This window comes from Nicotiana attenuata, unplaced genomic scaffold (genome assembly GCF_001879085.1).
Source record: "Nicotiana attenuata strain UT unplaced genomic scaffold, NIATTr2, whole genome shotgun sequence".
Classification (NCBI taxonomy): domain Eukaryota; kingdom Viridiplantae; phylum Streptophyta; class Magnoliopsida; order Solanales; family Solanaceae; genus Nicotiana; species Nicotiana attenuata.
Genome location: NW_017670528.1, coordinates 189,650 through 211,167, shown reverse-complemented (window position 1 = coordinate 211,167; position 21,518 = coordinate 189,650).

The window sequence follows — 21,518 nt, the reverse complement described above, 5'->3', positions numbered from 1 at the left end:
ATGAGCACGATTCAAAATAAGTGGAACTTGCATATAGGCCCGCAGCTAGACCGAACGATGTCCCGCGGGCACCAGGAGCTTTAATGTATTCATGATTGTCTTTTGAGTCTGTATTTCCTTTTCTACCAGAGTTTGTCTTCTGAGTCTGTATTTCCTTTTCTACTAGAGTTGGTCATTTGAGTCTGTATTTCCTTTTCTACTGGAGTCTGTATTTCCTTTTCGTTAAAAGTCAGTCAGTTGATTGAGTCTGTATTTTCGTTTAAAATGGAATAGGGATGGTGGAGTCTGTAGTTCTTTTCTGCATTAGAGTCTGTTAGTTGTTTTGAGTCTTATTTGCTATCAATAAAATTGAAATTCCCAAAAATATTTTTGCTTCTACTTTACATTTATTCTGCAAGAACTACGCTTGGTCTGATTCACGCGGGGTCGTGATACGTAGGCAATCTCCATAGGAGTCGACCGTAGCTAAATGAAAAAAAAAGGAAAAACAAGAAAAGAATGAAAGGAAAGAGGTGAAAAACAAGAAAGGAAAGAAAAAAAAAAGAGGGAAAAAGAAAAACAAAAAGAAAATAAGAAACCAAACAAAAGCAAACAAGAGAAAATAAAAAGGGAGCAAAGGAAAGAAAAGAGCGGAAAAACAATTTTGAGGACAGGAGCGAATAGGAACAAGGAAAAACCAAGGCAAAAGGAAAAGAAGGAAAGAGGGAAAAATAAGAGAGAAAAGCAAAAGAATGAGAGGAAAGGCGTGGCAAATAAAGAAAAATGAAAAGGCCGGGATGACGCATGCGACCGATCAAAGCATAATAGGAACTGTTAATTGCCTAGGTGCATCCACTTCCCAAATGTGCGGGTACCAATATGTTAAATGCCCTAACGCTAACGTGATGGTTTCATTTTGTCATGTCATTCCAGAAAAGGTGGTTGGTTTGTGGTTTGAAAGTGGTAACTCTTCTTTACAACACAAGGACAAAAGGCAATGGCAAACAACAAGAGAACTTAGTTGGTTGATACTGGTGCTCGACAACAGTTGGTTGAACGGGATAATGGGTTGGTTGAAGAGGTGCGCATGCTGAGACAACACATGACAGACATGTATCAAGCCTGGATGACTGGAAAGGCGCCACCCCCGCCACCACCAATTTTCCCGGACGTTACCCTTACCCGAACTCCCAACACAATACCAGATGATCCTCCATATTCTCCAGATACACCCGCTTATCACACTCGTCCCAACTACCTTAGTAGCTCTATCGCTCATCCTTCAGTCACTTCTACCCAAAATTGCCCTCTTGTCATATCCATTACCCCAAATAATGAACACCCATTCAAAGCTCGTAATGCCTAATATCACCCCCCAGAGGTTGTCCACATGGTCCTCGATTCGTACAAGAAAAGCTCCCGGGATGAGCAGTTTCATGCTAGAAATGCAAGGGTTACGGAAAGAGAAGGGCGAGATGAGGAACCCATGAAGTTGAAAAGCACAGAACAGTCCTTAAGGGACAAGCGAAGAGTGGGAGGCCAGGGTAGCATGACTTGCAAAGAACTGATGGTGCCACATGACGCCCGCCTGTCCGCAGGATTCAAAGTCAAAATTTAACTTGTATGATAGGCGTGGAGATCCGGTAGCCCACCTGAGGGTCTATTGCAACGAAATGAGGATTGTTGGAGAGAAAGATGACGTGATGATGGCATATTTCACTAAAAGCCTAACTGGGACAGCTTTGGACTGGCATGGTCGTCAAATGTCGATGGGTGGCTTACATTGGGTGACATGGCTCAAGACTTTGTCCGATACTTTCAATGCAAATCAAGTGTTACCCCAGATCCCACCTCGCTATCTAAGATGGAAAAGAGGCCGGAGGAAAGCTTTAATGAGTTTGGGCTCAGATAGAGGGAGCAAGCTGCTCGAGTCAGTCCCCCGATCAGCGAAGAAGAAATGGTCAAGCTTTTTCTACAGGCCCAAGGATCCACTTACTACAGTCATTTGATCCCGGCCCTGGGAAAGCCTTTCAATGATGTGTTAAAAATGGGGGAGCTAGCGGAAGAAGGAATCAAGTCAGGCAAAATCATGAGTTGTTCGAAAGCCATTCAGAATGTACCAGTAAGCTTGGTTGGAAGAAAGAGGAACAAAAAAACACGATCCGATAAGTTTTCCTAATCAACACTTCCAGCATCGACATCGTCCCCGTGGTTATCCTTGTGCATTAGATGACCTTCCCCGATGCTACTTCTCTCCACAAAAATCCCAAAGTCGCACATCACAGTACCCAGCTCCTCAAAATGCCCATCTACCCCCGCGAGCTTACCAAAAACACCCCGGATCAGGTTTTCGGCCCAATCCAGCGTTTAAGAATGAGAGGTTACGGAAGAAGAAGACCTTCACTCCATTGGGAGAATCATATGCCAGTCTGTTCCAGAGGCTAAGAACATTGGACATATTGAAGCCGATTCAGATAAAAATGCCGAACCCTCTCTCAAAGAAGTTTGATCCCTCTCAAAAGTGCGCATATTGCTTAGGTGCCCTGGGGCACGACATAGAGAAATGTTGGAATCTGGAGAATGCAATTCAAAAGCTTATTGATGCGGGCGACATCGTCGTGCAAAATCCAGATGCAACAAACACTGGCCAAGATCCATCTCCTGTGCCCAATGAGACGCATATGGTGGGTATGATTGATTGCGAGAATGAGCCGGCAGAAGAAACCCAGAAGCAGTTTACCCAAAACAACGTGATGAAGTCCTGTGAAAATTCCAGCAATCTTGGTGTGAAATTCAGTGGCTAAGACGCCGTGCTTGGTAATTGGGAAGATGCTCTATCTCTCGGAGTTTTGGTGGTTTGTTTTGTTGTCATTTCTGTTGTCCGGGTTATTTCAGGGTTGTAATCCGGATATTGTCTTGTGACTCAAACCCTTCTATCCTTTCACTTTGTCTTGTTTGTCTCGTCGTAGTAGTTTGTATAGTGCTGTTTAGGTTGGTTCAAGGGTTGTAACTCTACTCTAGTTTGCTTGTTTCGTTGTTTAACCCCTTTCACCGTCAGTCTAATGCAATTCCCGCCATTTCTAGTTCATTTCTAGTCATTTTATTTAGTTCCCGCCATTTCTAGTCATTTTATTTAGTTCCCTTCTCCCTCTGCAATTCTTTTCATGCTAGTTCTAGTGACGTGACATGCACGCATAATTTTTCAGCCTATNAGAAGCAATTCAACTTCACCCAAAATGCAAGAAATAAAGCATTACTCACTTGAGTTTTGCTGATGACCTGTTACTATTTGCTAAGGGGGATAAGCACTCTGTGGCAATGCTGAAACAGTGCTTTGATGTTTTTTCTGCAGCCTCAATCCTTCAAGCTAATCTAAGTAAAAGTTCAGTTTACTTTGGAGTGGTAACAGACACAGAACAGGAAGACATCCTTCAGCAGTTGGGCTATATACGAGGTGAATTACCTTTCAAATACCTAGGAGTCCCTCTAACTACTAGGAAAATGAAGGTAATTCAATGGCAACCATTGATTGAAAAATTGTAGCAAGAATTTCTTCTTGGACTGCAAAGAAATTGTCATATGCTGGAAGAATCCAACTTATAAGAGCAGTACTTTTTGGAATTCAATCCTATTGGTCTCAAATGTTCCTGATTCCAACCAAGGTGATCAAAACTATTGAAGCTTATTGCAGGAGTTTTATGTGGTCAGGGACAAATGAAATAACCAAACGAGCTTTTATTTCTTGGGAAAAAGTTTGCAGGCCAAAGAGTGCAGGTGGATTAAATATCATAAACCTGAAACAATGGAACAAAGCAGCCATTCTCAAACTGCAATGGGACCTAGCTTCAAAAAATGACAGACTGTGGATCAAATGGGTGCATATATACTATATAAAGGGGCAACCTATATTGAGCATCAAGGAGGCTAAACAAGCTAGCTGGATGGTACAAAAAATCCTGACTATCAAAGGGCCATGTCTTCAGATTCGAAAACAAGGAAGCAAAGGTAGTGTCATCAAACAGTTATATGTGCAACAACTGGGAGCATTAGACAAGGTAGAGTGGGAAGCAGTCATGTTCAGCAACTTAGCTAGACCCAAAGCAATATTTTCTATGTGGTTGATCATTCAGGAAAGGATGCTAACGACAGACAGGCTGAGTAAATGGAACATGAACGTGGATACTACATGTGTATTCTGCAAATGTCAACCAGAGCACCATCATCATCTGTTCTATAATTGTTCTACCATCATGGAAGTATGGTGTGACATATTCAAATGGCTACAAATTCCAGTACCAGCTGTGAGCACGTGATTTTTGCCCTATGTGAATTATTCCCAAAAATTCAAACAAAATAATTTTTCTTTCATTATTTTACAATTTTTTTGAATTTTTGTTTCATTTTCTGATTAATTGTTTTGACAGTTTTTAGTTCATATGAAAATATACAAAAATACACTTGGCATTTGTTTAGAATTTAATGTCACATTTTAGGGTTAAGTAGTAGTTAGAATTGCTTAAAAAATAAAGAAAATAACAAAAATGGTCTTTTGCATTGTTAGTCTTAATTTGTCTTAATTTGTGCTTAATTAGAAATTAGGGTATTTGGGAATTGAATAATATTTTTAGAAGTCAATTTGATTTTATTTTTAATTCCATAAAAATCAGGAAAATGTAAATAATGAATAAAATAAATACAAAATAAAAAAATAAAGAAAAGAAAACAAAGAAAACACTTATAAAGAATTAAAATGGTTAAATTTGGGCCATTCAATCCAAATGACTCTAAAACCGGACCAATCCACAACCCCAGTTCGGCCCAAACGTCCCAAACCCGGCCTGCCCCTTCACTAACTAAAACGACGTCGTTTTGGCGTCAGTCCATCCTAGCCATTCATCTACTTTGATCCAACGGCTCCTAATTGATACAAATTTTACATAAAAATGTCCCAAACCCTAGAGACAGTATGTCTCTTCCTCGTACCCTACCGTCTTCACCGGCACCGCCTTACGCCGCCGCCGGAAATCACCTCACAGCGGCGGCGAGCCTCCAAACCACCCCAAATTTACACCACAACCTCTCCTCGTTCCCCTCTTTCCAAATCCGCCTCTAGTTTCCTTTGAATCGTCACCAGTCTCGTCGAATCTTAAATTTAAGATTCCGGCAAAATCATCACCCTCTCCCCTCCCTCATCACGGATCTCTTACCATTATCTCTCAAATCACACCAGGTCTCTTCGAATGTGTAAAACCCTAGCACCGCCACAGTTGCTCCAGTGGCGGCGCCACCTCCAAATCGCTCCAAAGCAATACCCCGTGACCCTTATGCCTTCCTCAGGCTTCATCTGTCATTGATGCCCTTCAAATTTTGATTTAAGCTCGAGCTTCAAAAGAGTCGGCTAGAGCCTGTGTTTTCGAGTTTTAGGCCCAGAAATTAGTAAGTGTTCTTAATTTCTTTTTCTTCATTATGTGTCATTTTGTTATACATATATGAATTCTGTTCATCTTCAACACCTCTTTCATTTTAGGATTAATTTAGGGTTTTAACTCGTCTCATGTGTAGTTAATCTTTCTCCTGTCATTTGATTCAGTCGTTTGTTTAAAATTTGACCCTAGGAGTTCAACTTAACTGCTGTTCTGATTATTGAATCCTTCATCTTTGTTTTAATTCTGTTTGATCTGATCTGGGTTTGAGTTTGACGATTGGAAGCGTATTATTGTTCTTTTGAGTTTGGTGTTTGATACTAATTCGACTTGGGTTTAAATTTGGCTTTAGTGCTTTAGTGTTAATTAGGAGTTAGTCTAGTGTGATTAATTAGTCAATTGTTAGGTTTTCTTATTGGTATTATTTGGTTATAGCTGAATAGCTTAGGCTTTAGTAAGTAACTAGGGTCACCTGTTGACTAAGGTGACATGTTTGGGGCTTGGTTTAACTAGGTTAGTAATTTCATGAGTAGCACAGGGGCAGTAAGGGTAGTTTACTTAGGGAATAGGATAGCAACTGAATTTGGAAGCTCTAGAACACTCTAGAATAGGGTTCAATTTAGAATTTCAGGAAATATAGTAGGATAACTTGGAAAATAAGTCAGTTCTTTAGGGACTTTTAAGTAAAGATGAAAATTAAGGAAGGATCAAAAGGGAAAACTGAAAATCTGAAGTTCCCCTTTAGTTTTGCCTATAAAAAGCAGTAGGTATTGCCTTGTTAAACAAGTTTTTGGAGCTCCAAAAATTCCCCCCAAAAGTGCTCCCTAAGTTTCAGATCTGATTTTGAAATTCAACATTCAAAAAACCCAAAAATAATAGAAAACCTCTAGAAAAACCAAAAAAGAAACACTGTTCCATTAGGTTACTTACTAGATCTTAGTAGCTGAAGCTCATCAAAGTTTTTGAGTTAAACGTGAAGTTGCATTTAGTATACTCAAGTGGAATTCTGGTTTGTTGAGATTGTAAAAGGCCCTGGGTTCACTTGCGAGGTCGTTTATGCTTATTCACGTTGGTTTTGGTTTAAACTGTTAGCTCCATTCGATTTCAAACACTTCTGGACCATTGAATTCATTTCTGGACCTTGCTGTGATCATTTGTTCCTTGTTTGTTCAACACTGTTGGTCGTTGTACACTGTTGTTGTTCATTGCTGCCCTAGCTGACCTTTCTCTTCCATTTCTATTTTATTTCTAGGTAAACATTCTCGAGATTGACTTGATGTACCTTTGAGTTGAAATACTGGAATGAAGGCTCACTTGCTTACCTCTTGAGATGTGTGTGTTCAAGTTGTCATGTTCGAATAGATATTAATTGATTTGCACTTGTTAGGCTTATTTTAGATTTGAGTTTACCTTGTACAACTGGACTGAATTTGGACTGTATAACTTGGACTATGGACGATATTAGACTGTTAAACTCTGGATCTAATGTTTATTCGCTCTAAACTAATAGTCTCAACGAAATGTGGTTAGATTTCTATGATCATTGTAGTTTATGATTGGAAATTGAGTAAAAAAAAAGAGTTAGAACATATATTCCTGCTTATACTAAGTCCAGGCACGATAACATTTTCTCGAGTAACAATTCCAGAAGTTCAGGTTTAATAATGTTAGCTTAATTCACTCTGAAAAATGAGTAGTATGCCTTGTGTTATCAAAATCATGGTTGCCAGTTCGTTTACTTTTAATTGATACCTCCCTATCAATCATATAATTTGAGCAATTTGAAATGAATGCTGCATTGTTCTTGTTATTTGAGGTTAATGCTCTAATAGATTAAGGCTTGATAGCATATCTCTGAATCATTTGGCTTCAATATCTGCTGATAGTCAATTCCGTCCAGTGTTAGCCCATTCCTCTTTGGGGCTGGCATTGGGGCCTGAGTGCTTGAAGGGCCCTCATAAGCTAGGCTGCTTAATTTCGCATTCTGTTTGGACTGATAGGCGGCCCAATGTGATAGGGACCCAATTCGCCATAGGTTCTGATAATTGAAATATAGCATTGGACTGCTACACCATGCATTAGTGGGGTTAATTTGAATTGTAGAAATAATAATAGATAGAAGAATCATAAGACCTCTTAGGACATCCTTTTAAAATAAATGAAGTGTGCCCCGACAAACAAAACACGTAAATTGCGGGGCCCTCAATGAATGTATACATTAAAATGCTTAGACTTCGGGATGAGCCGTTTAGCGAATTTCACGGCTTTCCCCAGAGATAATAACACCTAAGCTACTTTAGGCACGTATTTTAAATAATTTTACCATCCTAAATACGGGTGCACATTTATGTGACCCAAATCCAAATCCCAACGAAGTCGGAACGTGTCAAAAATTGCGGGTGCATTTATGTGACGCGGTTCGAGATGTGTTTTCACGACGTTGCAATTCTCTTAAAATAATAATAATAAAAGCGGTTCAAAGTTAAAAGCACATAGGTTAAAACATGTACTAAAATCGAATAAATACGCCAAATATGACAGTTAAGCGACCGTGCTAGAACCACGGAACCCGGGAATGCCTAACACCTTCTCCCGGGTTAACAGAATTCCTTACTCGGATTTCTGGTTCGCGGACTGTTAACAGAGTCATAATTTCCTCGGTTCGGGATTCAACCGGTGACTTGGGACACCATTAATCTCCCAAGTGGCGACTCTGAAACCTTAATAATAAATCCCGTTCCGATTGTCCTTTAATTGGGAAAAACTCCTTTATACTCTTTAAGGGGTGTAGTAAAAAAAGGAGGTGTGACAACAGTCACGACCCAAAATCCACTAGTCGTGATGGCACCAAACCCAACCCGCTAGGTAAGCCAACTAATAACTATCCAATTCCAATAATATTAATAAGACAATTAAACAAAAGGAATTATCTAAAACTTATACATTCCCCCAGGAGTGGTAGTACAAATCATGAGCTGCTAAGAATAGAATTTACGAAGCTGACATGAAGTAAATACATCTTCTGTTTGAAAAGTACATAAACAGAGTTTTATAATCTAAGGCTACCATGAACAAGAGGCAGCTACAACAGGGATGCAGGTACATCTTCAAATCCAGCTCTCATCGAACACAGCAACAACATCAGCCCACATATGTACGCAAGGTGCAGAAGTGTAGTATGAGTACAATCGACCCCATGTACTCAATAAGTAGCAAACCTAACCTTAGGTTGAAACTAGTGACAAGCTGGAACATGGTAGGGTCCAACACCAGTAGCCAACAACAATTCATAACAACGCAGAGCATATAAATAAGGAAGTAATTCAGAGATAAAATGCTCAGCTTTTCACAGTTTTCCGAAAAATAGTTTTGCTTTTCAAGAAAATCAGTGAAAAACCCTAATCCTTTACCGAAATCGTCGTGAAATATGAGATAGTTTAAAAATTATAATTTTTCTAAAAATTCTTTCCGCAACAAATAAGATATTTAATTTTTTTTCCAGATAGCATATGTGAAATACTTCTCTATGCCCATATATCAATATGCGTGAGAAATGATGAATGACGTGATACCGTACAACGAGAGGAAAAATGCATCTCTATGCATGCATGTCATGTGTGCATGTCAATGCCATATACCTCAGAGATGATCTCATGTACTCACACTCTCAAAGTACTCAATCTCACCGTCTCACACTTTCCACTCATCATGCTCAACCACTCAGTACTGTATATGACCAATCGGCCCAGGGAAGATCCATCCCGGAATATATACATCAACTGACCATCAGTCACTCAGTACAGAGGAAGACCAATCCAGCCCGTGGAGAAGATCCATCTCCGGGTATATAAATGCTCAACCACTCGGTATTGTGTATGGCCCATACAGCCCAGGGAAGATCCATCCCGGAATATACACATCACTGACCATCAGTCACAAGTACTGAGGAAGGCCAATCCAGCCCCATGGAGAAGATCCATCTCTAGGTATATAAATGCTTCGGACAAGATCCATGTCCAAGGAAGATCCATCCCTCAATATAATCAACCGCGCTCACTGGTGGCGTGTACAGACTTCGGAGGGGCTCCTAAATCCCAAGCGCTATCATAAGCCAGATCCAGACATAAATCAATATAACATGTTGCGGCGTGCAGCCCGATGCCATAACTGTCACTCATAATCAGGCTCTCAACCTCACTCAGTCATCAATCTCTCCAGTCTCACTCACGGGCTCACAATGTCATGAACTAGCCCGGCACAATAAACAACAACTGAGACTGAGATATGATATAAATGCATGAATATGACTGAGTTCGAAATATCAATGAAATCGGTGAGGGACAGCAAGAAACGACCACTATGGGTCCTAAGAATATCAGCATAAAGCCTAAACATGATATCTAGCATGAATGACAGCTCAGTTACTTTATCATATAGTGAAAATACAGATATCAACAAAATAGGTCCACTATACAGTGCCATGGAAACAATGGAGTCATAATTCACAGGGTGCACGCCCACACGCCCGTCACCTAGCATGCGCGCCACCTCAATACCAATCCCACTACACATAATTCAGGGTTTCATGCCCTCAGCACTAAGTTTAGAAGAGTTACTTACCTCGAACAAGAGAATTCCAATACCGAGCAAGCCAAGCGATGCTCCAAAAATACCCTCACGCACGTAGCGACCTCCGATCGGCTCAAAACTAGCCAAAAGCAACTCAAATACATCAAATAAAGCCCAAGGAAACAATTCCAAATGATAAAGATCGAATCCTTAATTCAAACCCAAAACCGGCCAAAACTCACACCCGAGCCCACACTTCAGAACCCGACAAAACTCACAAAATCCGACAAACCATTCAATTATCAGTCCAACCATACTAGTTTCACTCAAATCCGACTCCAAATCGGTGTTCCAAACTCAAAAATTCATATTATGAAACTTTAGGCCAAAACTCTCAATTCCCTGTTCAAAATTCATCAACCGAATGCTAAATCGAAGATAGATTCATGAAATATAACCAAAACCGAGTGGAGAGCACTTACCCCATTTCATATGGTGAAAATTGCTTCAAGAATCGCTTCAATCCGAGCTCCATACCTCCCAAAATGCAAAAATGGCCGAAACTCTCGAAATAGAGTACTTTATAATCACTGGGTGAGTCAATGAATCGCGATCACGAAAATACCCTCGCGATCGTGAAAAAGAAAATACATTGCCCTTGATAATACACTACGCGATCGCGTAATAAGCTATGCAATCGCGAAGCACAAACTGCTCAGTCTCGAAAAGAACCTAAGCAAACGCGGACCCAGGCTCGCGAACGCGATGAAGAAGCCATAAAGACCTGCCCAGCTCAGCTCTACAATGAGAACGCGTGCACACCTACGTGAATGCGGTGCTCGATTTGCAGTAACCTATGCGAACACAGACCCATATTCGCGAACGAGATGAAGAAACACTCAGCGTCAATTTTTCCCTTACGCGATCGCATGCCTCGGTCCGCGAACGCGAAAAACACCGCGTGCACCAGACATAAGCAGAACCAGCAGTGTAGAATGAAGGAAAAATAGCCCGAAACCCATCCGAAACTCACCCCGGCCCTCGGGACCACGTACAAACATACCAACAAGTTCCATAACATAACATGGACCTACTCGAGGCCTCAAAACACACATAACAACGTCGAAATGACGAATCACACCTCAATTCGAAATCAATGATTTTTGAAACTTCAAACTTCCACAATCGATGTCGAAACCTATCATATCACGTCCGATTGACCTTAAATTTTGAACACAAGTCACATTTGACATTACGAACCTACTCCAACTTCCAGAATCGGAATCCGACCGCGAAATCAAAAAGTCCACTCCGGGTCAAACTTTCCAAAATTCCAACTTTCGCCATTTCAAGCTAAATTCTACTACAGACCTCCAAATCACTATCCGGACGCGCTCATAAGTCCAAAGTCACCCAACGGAGCTAACAGAACCGTCACAATTCCAATCTGAGGTCAAATACTAAAAAGTCAAACTTGGTCAACCCTTTCAAATTTAAAGTTTCTAGCTGAGAACCATTCTTCCAAATCAATTCTGAATAACCTGAAAACCAAAACCGACTATTCACATAAGTCATAATACATCATACGGAGCTACTCATGCCCTCAAACAACCGAGATAAGTGTAAAGTATCTAAACTACCGGTCGGGTCGTTACATCCTTCCCCACTTAAACGTACGTTCGTCCTCGAACGTGCAAGGAGTTGTTCCAAAAGCCATCAAATTGCCGTGTAACCTTACCATGCACATACCCGAGGGTGATCTCATGTCACCCTATCCCATATAGGTTTGATAACACAACATAACTGAAATTTCTTAATTCAACCTAGCCCATAAGCCTCAGATCAAATTTCCAACATCAGAAATTTTTCTATAAGATCAAAATCTCGCATCAACACTCTGTATAAGTCTGAACAAGCTGTACAAAGCCGTAACCATAACTCAAATACTCAAAACTCAAATACCACATAACTCAAATACTTGTAGCAATGATTTCTAATCACAGTAGCTGCTCCAAACAACCCAATACCAGTAATAAACCTCGTATCAGACAAAACCTCATTCTAAAGTATTTGTACACTACCGATGATGAAAGAAACATGCAAAACTCATGACCATTCATTAGGCCAACAAGCCATGGAGCTCCCTCTCCTTCGACAAGAACTATAGCCGATTTTTAAGTCGACTTCAAATATTATCCTTCCAAATAAGTTGTAATCAATTACGATAGTATCCATTCTAGGTCCAATGACCTCACCTCATCCAACACAATCATTCTAGTGACATGCGACATCAACACAATCTAAATCCACAAGCCATGGAATCCGTGCACTAATAAGCAACAATCCAAATGTACTCAAATCATGAAAAATAACTCAAATGAGAGAACTGTCCCGCAAGCTTAACAAGTACTGCCACAACAAAATATTGAAAATCCATCACACCCCGTAGGACCATCACACGAATCTAACACAAAGGTTCATACCTCAACATAACTCTGCTACAATGCGTGCCCCATCCAAACACTGATCCATGGCATATACCTTAAGCTACCTTGCTCAAAATCAATAACCACACGCAATTCGACATCAAGTACTCAAAGTGCATTACCATAACCACAGAGAGGAAAATGACACAATGCCATACAAAATCCGAAAGAATATAACCAATACGCCATCAATCATGCAATACTCAAATACTCATCTCGCTCAAATTATGTTATAAGGCCCCAATAGAACCGCACCATGTGTGCTTATAACCCACAATTCATAACTCCTCGTAGCATAGAAGAGTAACTCACAGATCATTTCAGAACACGAATAAGCTCAACAACAACCGAATGGCACATCCCTCAGCAATAGCAGTATGGAGCCAACCAATCCGACTCGATGTAGAATACACATCCTAATTGGGCCTACCAATGGACCACCAAATCAGCTTTAGTCACCCACAAATAGATAAATAACCCCCCGATAGTCCACAATGACAGAATCATAACACATATTATCATCTGGCTAGCTTCGAACATGACTTCACAGTCCACAACCATGATACAATCTGCTCCTAAGAACTCCCAGTCTCCATACCCATAGAACACACGAATCATCATATCTGATCCATCTCCACCGCCCGTATGTCTAACACATCTCTCATACACGATCATCCCACGAGGAATACTTCTATAATTCTTCCGCGCCACGTAGCAAAATTTGAATATCAGCAGTCGATCAACCAGGAGAGTGACGCAATACCAATGAAGTATCCACAAATCAAAACACATTGCCCATTCTGAAATGTATACTCTCATCAAGCCATACCAAATAGTAATATCATTCACCTAGTCATCTGAAACCGTCCATGCTGCCTAAGAATACACCGTGACCTTGCTCATGCAAATCTCAATCCCACACAACACACCGCATATACCATGCCATCATATGAAAAATACGAAAATCTCATAATCCACTCCGAGTCACAGCAAACTACATACTCAACCAGTTAAAAACCTTCCATTTGATCTCATCCAGGAGAAAATCCCTATTTGCAACATGTTCCACACACCGGTAGGAAATATACACCTCTAACCATGGTAGTAACCATTGAAAACTCTTCGAAACCCATTTGCACATAATTAAGCCATCAGAACTAAATCTCTCTATCTCAACAAGGCTATGAAGGCTGCCAAAACCCAAGAGCATTGCCACGAAGCATCTGTAGAAACCCACCACATCATAAGCACTTAAAGAACCGACTATATCTATTACTGTGCTGATCCAACCTGCTATTAAGCTGTGCTAATTCTCCGAGTCCTTCCCGAATTGCCTTTCAAATTGATACTTCTCCTTGCTAGAACACTATGATCCTTAGCCAAACGTGTCCCACAAACTCTAGCATAGAACCACACCGCCCTAAGGCTCACAAGTCGCTGAATTCCCTCTTAAGCATCCGAAGAGTGCCACAACTGAGATACCCACTCTGAAGAGACCTTCCATGAACCTAAGGATATAGAAATACCGCGAGTCTCGACAACATCCAATGAAATTCTCGGCTTCTATCCATATACAAATCCTGAGAAATTCTCAATTGCTACATATATATCTTGAACCCATTAGACCCTCTCGAGGGCCTTCCACTCCACTCAAATTTCAATTAAACCGACCAGACAGGCCAAACGATCTGTACCCCATTAGCACACTAACACCCAAGGAAGTAACCCACACTCCTAAGAAACCGAGCAAATTCCTACTCCATGCACATTATACCCTTCACGAATAACCACTCAATTATTTCATGATTCCCATATAATCATAAAGTGCAATACAACCTGTATCCGAAAATTCCTTTACTCGAGTCATCCTTGATCTCCACCTCTGCAAGTCATAACTGATTCACCAGTATACCTCAAACTGAAACCAATACAACACATAACCGTGCAATCAACCTGCCGATAGCAGGCTCCCCCACATGGCTCAAAGCAAAGGAATAAAGCATCTGATAACTTACAATAGCCACCCTCATACTGGCATAATACCTCAAAAGGATTCAACTACATCCTTCATAAGCTCATGTGACACAAACCATATAATACCTCAAATCGCACAATTATAACCCACTGGTAGAAAAGAAAGCCTCCACACAACATCATAAAATCACCTATCTGTAGATTACCTCACAGGTTATAACCCACCTGCTTCGCCTCAAACTGATATCTCTCTATACCCTTCCCCAGTTACAACTACTGTGCAATTATTTAATCTTCTTGATTCTGAACTCAAAAACAGGACATGAGAATCTAATTCGTTCCACAATTCAACAACATGAAAGATCTTCCAATACACTCACATCCCATCAAGACAGAAATCAAGCACCCGATAGTCCTTTCTACACCTCAAGCGAACCCTTCTCATCACATTCAAACCATATGATCACATCTCGCAGTCACATAATACTCACAACATAGTCATCCAATCACAAATACTAATAGTGACACCACCGGAAATATAAGTCCCAAAAGCACGTGCTCACGCAATCAAAATCTTCGTGCTCAATCTACAGTTAAAACCCGGCCTCAAGTCCTCCAGACTGGCCCATCATCAGCATGCCAAAATCACATTTCGCACCTCAACCATGGAATCACAAGTCGTCGATACACAACTGATACTGAGCGCTCACATGTGCATACGAATGCTAGGAAGGAATTCAAAGAGTTACGCTTCAAGCTGAATCAATGCCGCAAGATAAGGAAAGAAAGATGGGAAGTATATCCTTAATGTCCTATAGCCTCTCGAAGATAGGTATGGACATCATCATACCGATCCGTAAGACTCTACTAGACACTTGCTCATGACTTGTAGAACCTATGAATCTAGAGCTCTGATACCAATCTTTCACGACTCAAAATCCACTAGTCGTGATGGTACCTAACCCAACCCGCTAGGTAAGCCAACTAATAAATATCCAATTCCAATAATATTAATAAGACAATTAAACAAAATGAATTATCTAAATCTTATACATTCCCCAAGGACTGGTAATACAAATCATGAGCTGCTAAGAATAGAATTTACAAAGTTGACATGAAGTAAATACATCATCTGTTTGAAAAGTACATAAACAGAGTTTTATAATCTAAGGTTACCATGAACAAGAGGCAGCTACAACAGGGACGCAGGTACATCTTCAAATCCAGCACCCATCGAACACAGCAACAACATCAGCCAACATATGCACGCAAGGTGCATGAGCGTAGTATGAGTACAACCGACCCCATGTAATTAATAAGTAACAAACCTAACCTTAGGTTGAAAGTAGTGACAAGCTGGAACATGGTTGGGTCCAACACCAGTAGCCAACAATAACTCATAACAACGCAGAGCTTATAAATAAGGAAGTAATTCAGAGATAAAATGCTCATCTTTTCAGAGTTTTCCGAAAAATAGTTCCGCTTTTAGAGAATATTAGTAAAAAACCCTAATCCTTTACCGAAATCATCGTGAAATATGAGATAGTTAGAAAACAGTAATTTTTCTAAAAATTCTTTCCACAACAAATAAGATATTTCATTTTCTTTCTAGATAGCATGTGTGAAATACCTCTATATACCCATATATCAATATGTGTGAGAAACAATGAATGACGTGATACCGTACATCATAAGGAAAAATGCATCTCTATGCATGTATGTCATGTGTGCATGTCAATGCCATGTACCTCAGAGATGATCTCATGTACTCACACTCTCAGAGTACTCAATCTCACTGTCTCACACTTTCCACTCATCATGCACAACCACTCAGTATTGTATATGACCAATCGGCCCAAGGAAGATCCATCCCGGAATATATACATCAACTGACCATCACTCACTCAGTACAGAGGAAGACCAATTTGGCCCGTGGAGAAGATCCATCTCCAGGTATATACCCAACCACTCGGTATTGATATAGCCCATACGGCCCAGGGAAGATCCATCCCGGAATATATACATCACTGACCATTAGTCACCAGTACTGAGGAAGGTCAATCCAGCCCCATGGAGAAGATCCATCGCCAGGTATATAAATGCTTCGGACAAGATCCATGTCCAGGGAAGATCCATCCCTCAATATAATCAACCGTGCTTACTGGGGTGTGTACAGACTTCGAAGGGGCTCCTACAACCCAAGCGCTATCATAAGCCAGATCCAAGCATAAATCAATATAATATGCTGCGGCGTGCAGCCCGATCCCATAACTGCCATTCACAATTAGACTCTCAGCCTCACTCAGTCATCAATCTCTCCAGTCTCACTCACGGGCTCACAATGTCATGAAACTAGCCCGACAACAATGATATGATGTATCAATAAATAACAACTGAGACTAAGATATGATATGAATGCATGAATATGACTAAGTGCGAAATATCAATGAAATCAGTGAGATGACAGCAAGAAACGACCACTATAGGTCTTAACAATATTACCATAAAGCCTAAACATGATATCTAGCATGATTGACAGCTCATTTACCTTATCATATGGTGAAAACACAGATATCAACAAAATAGAAAGAACAGAGTTATAATTCACAAGGTGCACGCACACACGCCGGTCACCTAGCATGCGCAGCGCCTCAATACCAATCCCACAACACATAATTCGGGGTTTCATACCCTCAGCACTAAGTTTAGAAGAGTTAGTTACCTCGAACAAGCAAATTCCAATACCGAGCAAGCCAAGCGATGCCCCAAAAATGCCCTCACGTAGCAACCTCCGATCGGCTCAAAATTAGCCAAAAGCAACTTAAATACATCAAATAAAGCCCAAGGATACAATTCCAAATGATAAAGATCGAATCCTTAATTCAAACCCAAAACCAGCCAAAAATCACACCAGGTCCCTTGCCTCAGAACCCGATAAAACTCACAAAATCCGACAACCCATTCAATTACGAGTCCAACCATACTAGTTTCACTCAAATCTGACTCCAAATCGGTGTTCAAAACTCAAAAATTCATATTATGAAACTTTAGGCAAAAACTCTCAATCCCGTCTTTAAAATTCATCAACCAAATGCTAGAATCGAAGATAGATTCTTGAAATATAACCAAAATCGAGTAGAGAGCACATACCCCAATTCATATGGTGAAAATTGCTTCAAGAATCGCCTCAATCCGAGCTCCATAGATCCCAAAATGCAAAAATGGCCGAAACTCTCGAAATAGAGTACTTTATAATCACTGGGCGAATCAATGAATCGCGATCACGGAAATACCCTCGCGATCGCGAAGAAGAAAATGCGCTGCCCCTGAAAATACACTACGCGATCGCGTAATAAGCTATGCGATCGCGAAGCACAAACTGCTCAGTCTTGAAGTGTACCTATGCGAACGCGGCCCCAGGCTCGCGAACACGATGAAGAAACCATGAAGACCTGCCCAGCTCATCTCTACAATGCAAACGCGTGCACGCATACGCGAACGCGATGCTCGATCTGCAGTAACCTATGCGAACGGGGACCCATATTCACGAACACGATGAAGAAACACTCAGCCTCAATTTTTCCCTTACGTGATCGGATCCCTCAGTCCGCGATCGCGAAGAACACTGGGTGCACGAGACATCAACAGAACCAGCAGTGTAGAATGAAGGAAAAATAGCCCGAAACTCGTCCGAAACTCACACGGGCCCCTCTGGACCACGTCCAAACATACCAACGAGTCCCATAAAATAATACGGACCTACTCGAGGCCTCAAAACACACATAACAACATCGAAGCGATGAATCACACCTCAATTCGAAATCAATGAACTTTGAAACTTTAAACTTCCACAATCGATGCAGAAACATATCAAATCATGTCCGATTGACCTCAAATTTTGCACACAAGTCACATTTGATATTACGGACCTGCTCCAACTTCCGAAATTCCGAGGTCAAATACTAAAAAGTCAAACTTGGTCAACCCTTTCAAATTTTAAGCTTATAGCTGAGAATCATTCTTCCAAATCAATTTCGAATAACCTGAAAACCAAAACCGACAATTCACATAAGTCATAATACATCATACGGAGCTACTCATGCCCTCAAACAACCGAGCAAAGTGTAAATACTCAAAACGACCGGTCGGGTCATTATAGTAACACTTTTAAACTTTGGTGATGAGCGTATGAAAACTCGAATTTCGTGTTATGTGATTGATGTTGAGGTGACGCACATGCTAGGTGAAGGCGTGTGGGAATGCACCATAGTAACTGTGATTTAGTCGATTCCATGGAATTGTGTAGCTACCTTATTTGAACATTTTTTCTATACTCTATGTTTTAGAGCACTTGAGCTATAATTTATGCTAGAAATCATGTTTAGGCTATATGTTGGAACTATTGGGACCCACAATGGTCGTTCCTTGTTGTTGAGTTATTTGTTTAATTACAATTATGTACTCAGTCGTATTCATCATTACATATCATACCTCAGTCTCTATTATTGTATATTGTCATATCTCATATCATTGATTTGGGCTGCTTAGCATGAGTGTTGTGAGCCCGAGAGACTGGAGAGATTGATGACTGAGTGAGGCCGAGGGCTTGATTGTGAGGTTATTGATACTATAGCACGTGAGTTGTCCGTGTAACACGTGAGTTGTCCGCGCGGATTCAGATGTTGATACTATAGCACGTGAGTTATCCGTGGAGCACATGAGTTATTCATGCGGATCCAGGTGTTGATACTATAGCACGTGAGTTGTCCGTGAAACACATGAGTTGTTCGTGCGGATCCAGATATTGATGCTATGGCACGTGAGTTGTCCCTGTGGATTCATGCCAGGATTTGACTTATTATAGCACTTAGGCTGGATCGGCCCCTCCGAAGTCTGCACATCCACAGTGAGCGCATTGCTAGCATTGTTATGCTTGGGCTGGATCTGCCCTGAGTGACTGAGTGTGTCGAGTGATTGAGCGTGATAAGTGGAAAGTGTGAGACAGTGAGATTGACTACTCTTCCAGTGTGAGTACATGAGTTCATCACTAAGATGCATTGCATTTGACATGCGTATTTGAGATACATTCATAGAGATGCATTTTCTTATGCTACCCGATTTTTGGTGACATTCATGATTTCACCTGTATATTGACATGTAGGCATAGGGATGTATTTTCCTCATGCTATATGAAAATTAAACATCTTATTTATTTTGAAAGGCTTTTGGGAAAAATCACGATTTTTAAACTTACTCATATATTTTGGGGTTTTTGGTGAAAGATTTGGGATCTACTGTATACTTGAAAAGCATGCCTATTTTCCGTATTTTTGAACGAGCTGAGTTATTTCTTGTACCATCTTTATTATATTGTTATGAATTGTTGCTGGTTATTGTAGTTGGACTTTGACCCTTGTCCCAGCTCGTCACTACTTTCAACCTCAGGTTAGGTTTGTTACTTATTGAGTACATGAGGTCGGTTGTACTCATACTACACTTCTGCACCTTGCGTGCAGATGTTGGATGTTGATGTTGCAGCGTACGGAGGGAGCTGGATCGGAAGATGTACCCGCATTCCAGTTATGGCTATCACTAGTCCTTGGTAGCATTAGAATCGAATTCTGTTCATTTACATTTCAAACTGATGTTGTAGTTATTTCAATTCAGTTTTTGTAAAGAAATCTAAATCTTAGACACTCATGATTTGTACTACCAGTCGTTTGGGAGTTGTATAAAATCCAGTTATCTCATCCTTGACTCACATCAGTATTATGATATTGTGTTTTATAGTTAATTGTCTTACCTAGCGGGTTGGATTAGGTACCATTATGACGGTTCAGATTTTGGGTCATGACACCCCACTTGTTCCATTTGGTGAACTGATGCATATTAAATTCATAGTATTACAAATTGTTTGCATATGGTGCCATAAAGTTCTTCTCATTAGAATCGTTCCAAAGTACTTCGTGGGCGGGTAGGTAAAACAAAAGGGATTTTTACACAAATAGTCTGTCAGATTCATTATTTATTTTTCCTAATCGATATATATTGATTTTACACTATTATATATAAATTATATAGGATTCACTTAAGCGGTTGAATGAACGATTATTTAGTTTCATTCTTTAAAATAAAAATTAAAGGCTTGTAGTGAAATAGGTGGTCCAGCCTCAAAACTCTAGTTGGTCCATAATATTCTGTATTGTTTGGTGTTAAACTGGACAAGCCTAGCAAAAAGGTTAGGTTAGCCATTATTAGAGGGTGTAAATGGATATTTGCACCAAACCAATTTTTAGGTTTCTTTTAATAAATTTTATATAAATCTATAATTGTACCTACAATTAGGGAAGGTTTTTATTTTATGAAAATAAATCGAAAATACCGAACCGTATTGAATAAATTTACACGTGGAAAATATATTTATATATAAACTTAAAAATAATAAAGCGTTAAATTTTTCCATTGGCCTTGGAATTATGAAACGGTTACAAGCCAACAAGTAATTAAACTCAAAATTCTAATTCCCAAACCTATTATGCTACTCCTACTGAAACTAAATTATTTCCATTATATTCACTAGCAATACACAAAGTATTCTAGCGATTATGAGTAGCAAACTACCATGTATTGAATGTGTTTCCTTTCGTATGATTTTGATTTATCTTTTTAAATATTTAATCTTCTATAGACTTTATTCTTGGTCCCAACTTGATTAATATCTTTTCACTCGTGTGACTTATGTTTTCTTTGTCTTTGCTTAGTTTCTTTTACGCTGCTGTAGAATAGTTGATGGATCTATACTCTGGCCATCTTTCATGTTTTCTTAATTCATCACCCTTTAAAGAGTAAACATATCTAGACAGTTTTGCTAAGTCCTATAAAAGTATGTATGTTATTGCATTCTACTTTTACTAGTGACTTTTACATAATATTTAAAAAAAATCAAAAATTAACCAAATCGCACCGATACCGAAGAGAAGCCGACAAAACTGAAACGGTTTTGAAAAGTCTAATTTGATAATACATAATAGAATAACTGAAAAATTGGTATGATATAAATTTTATAAAATAATTGGCCGAATAGAAC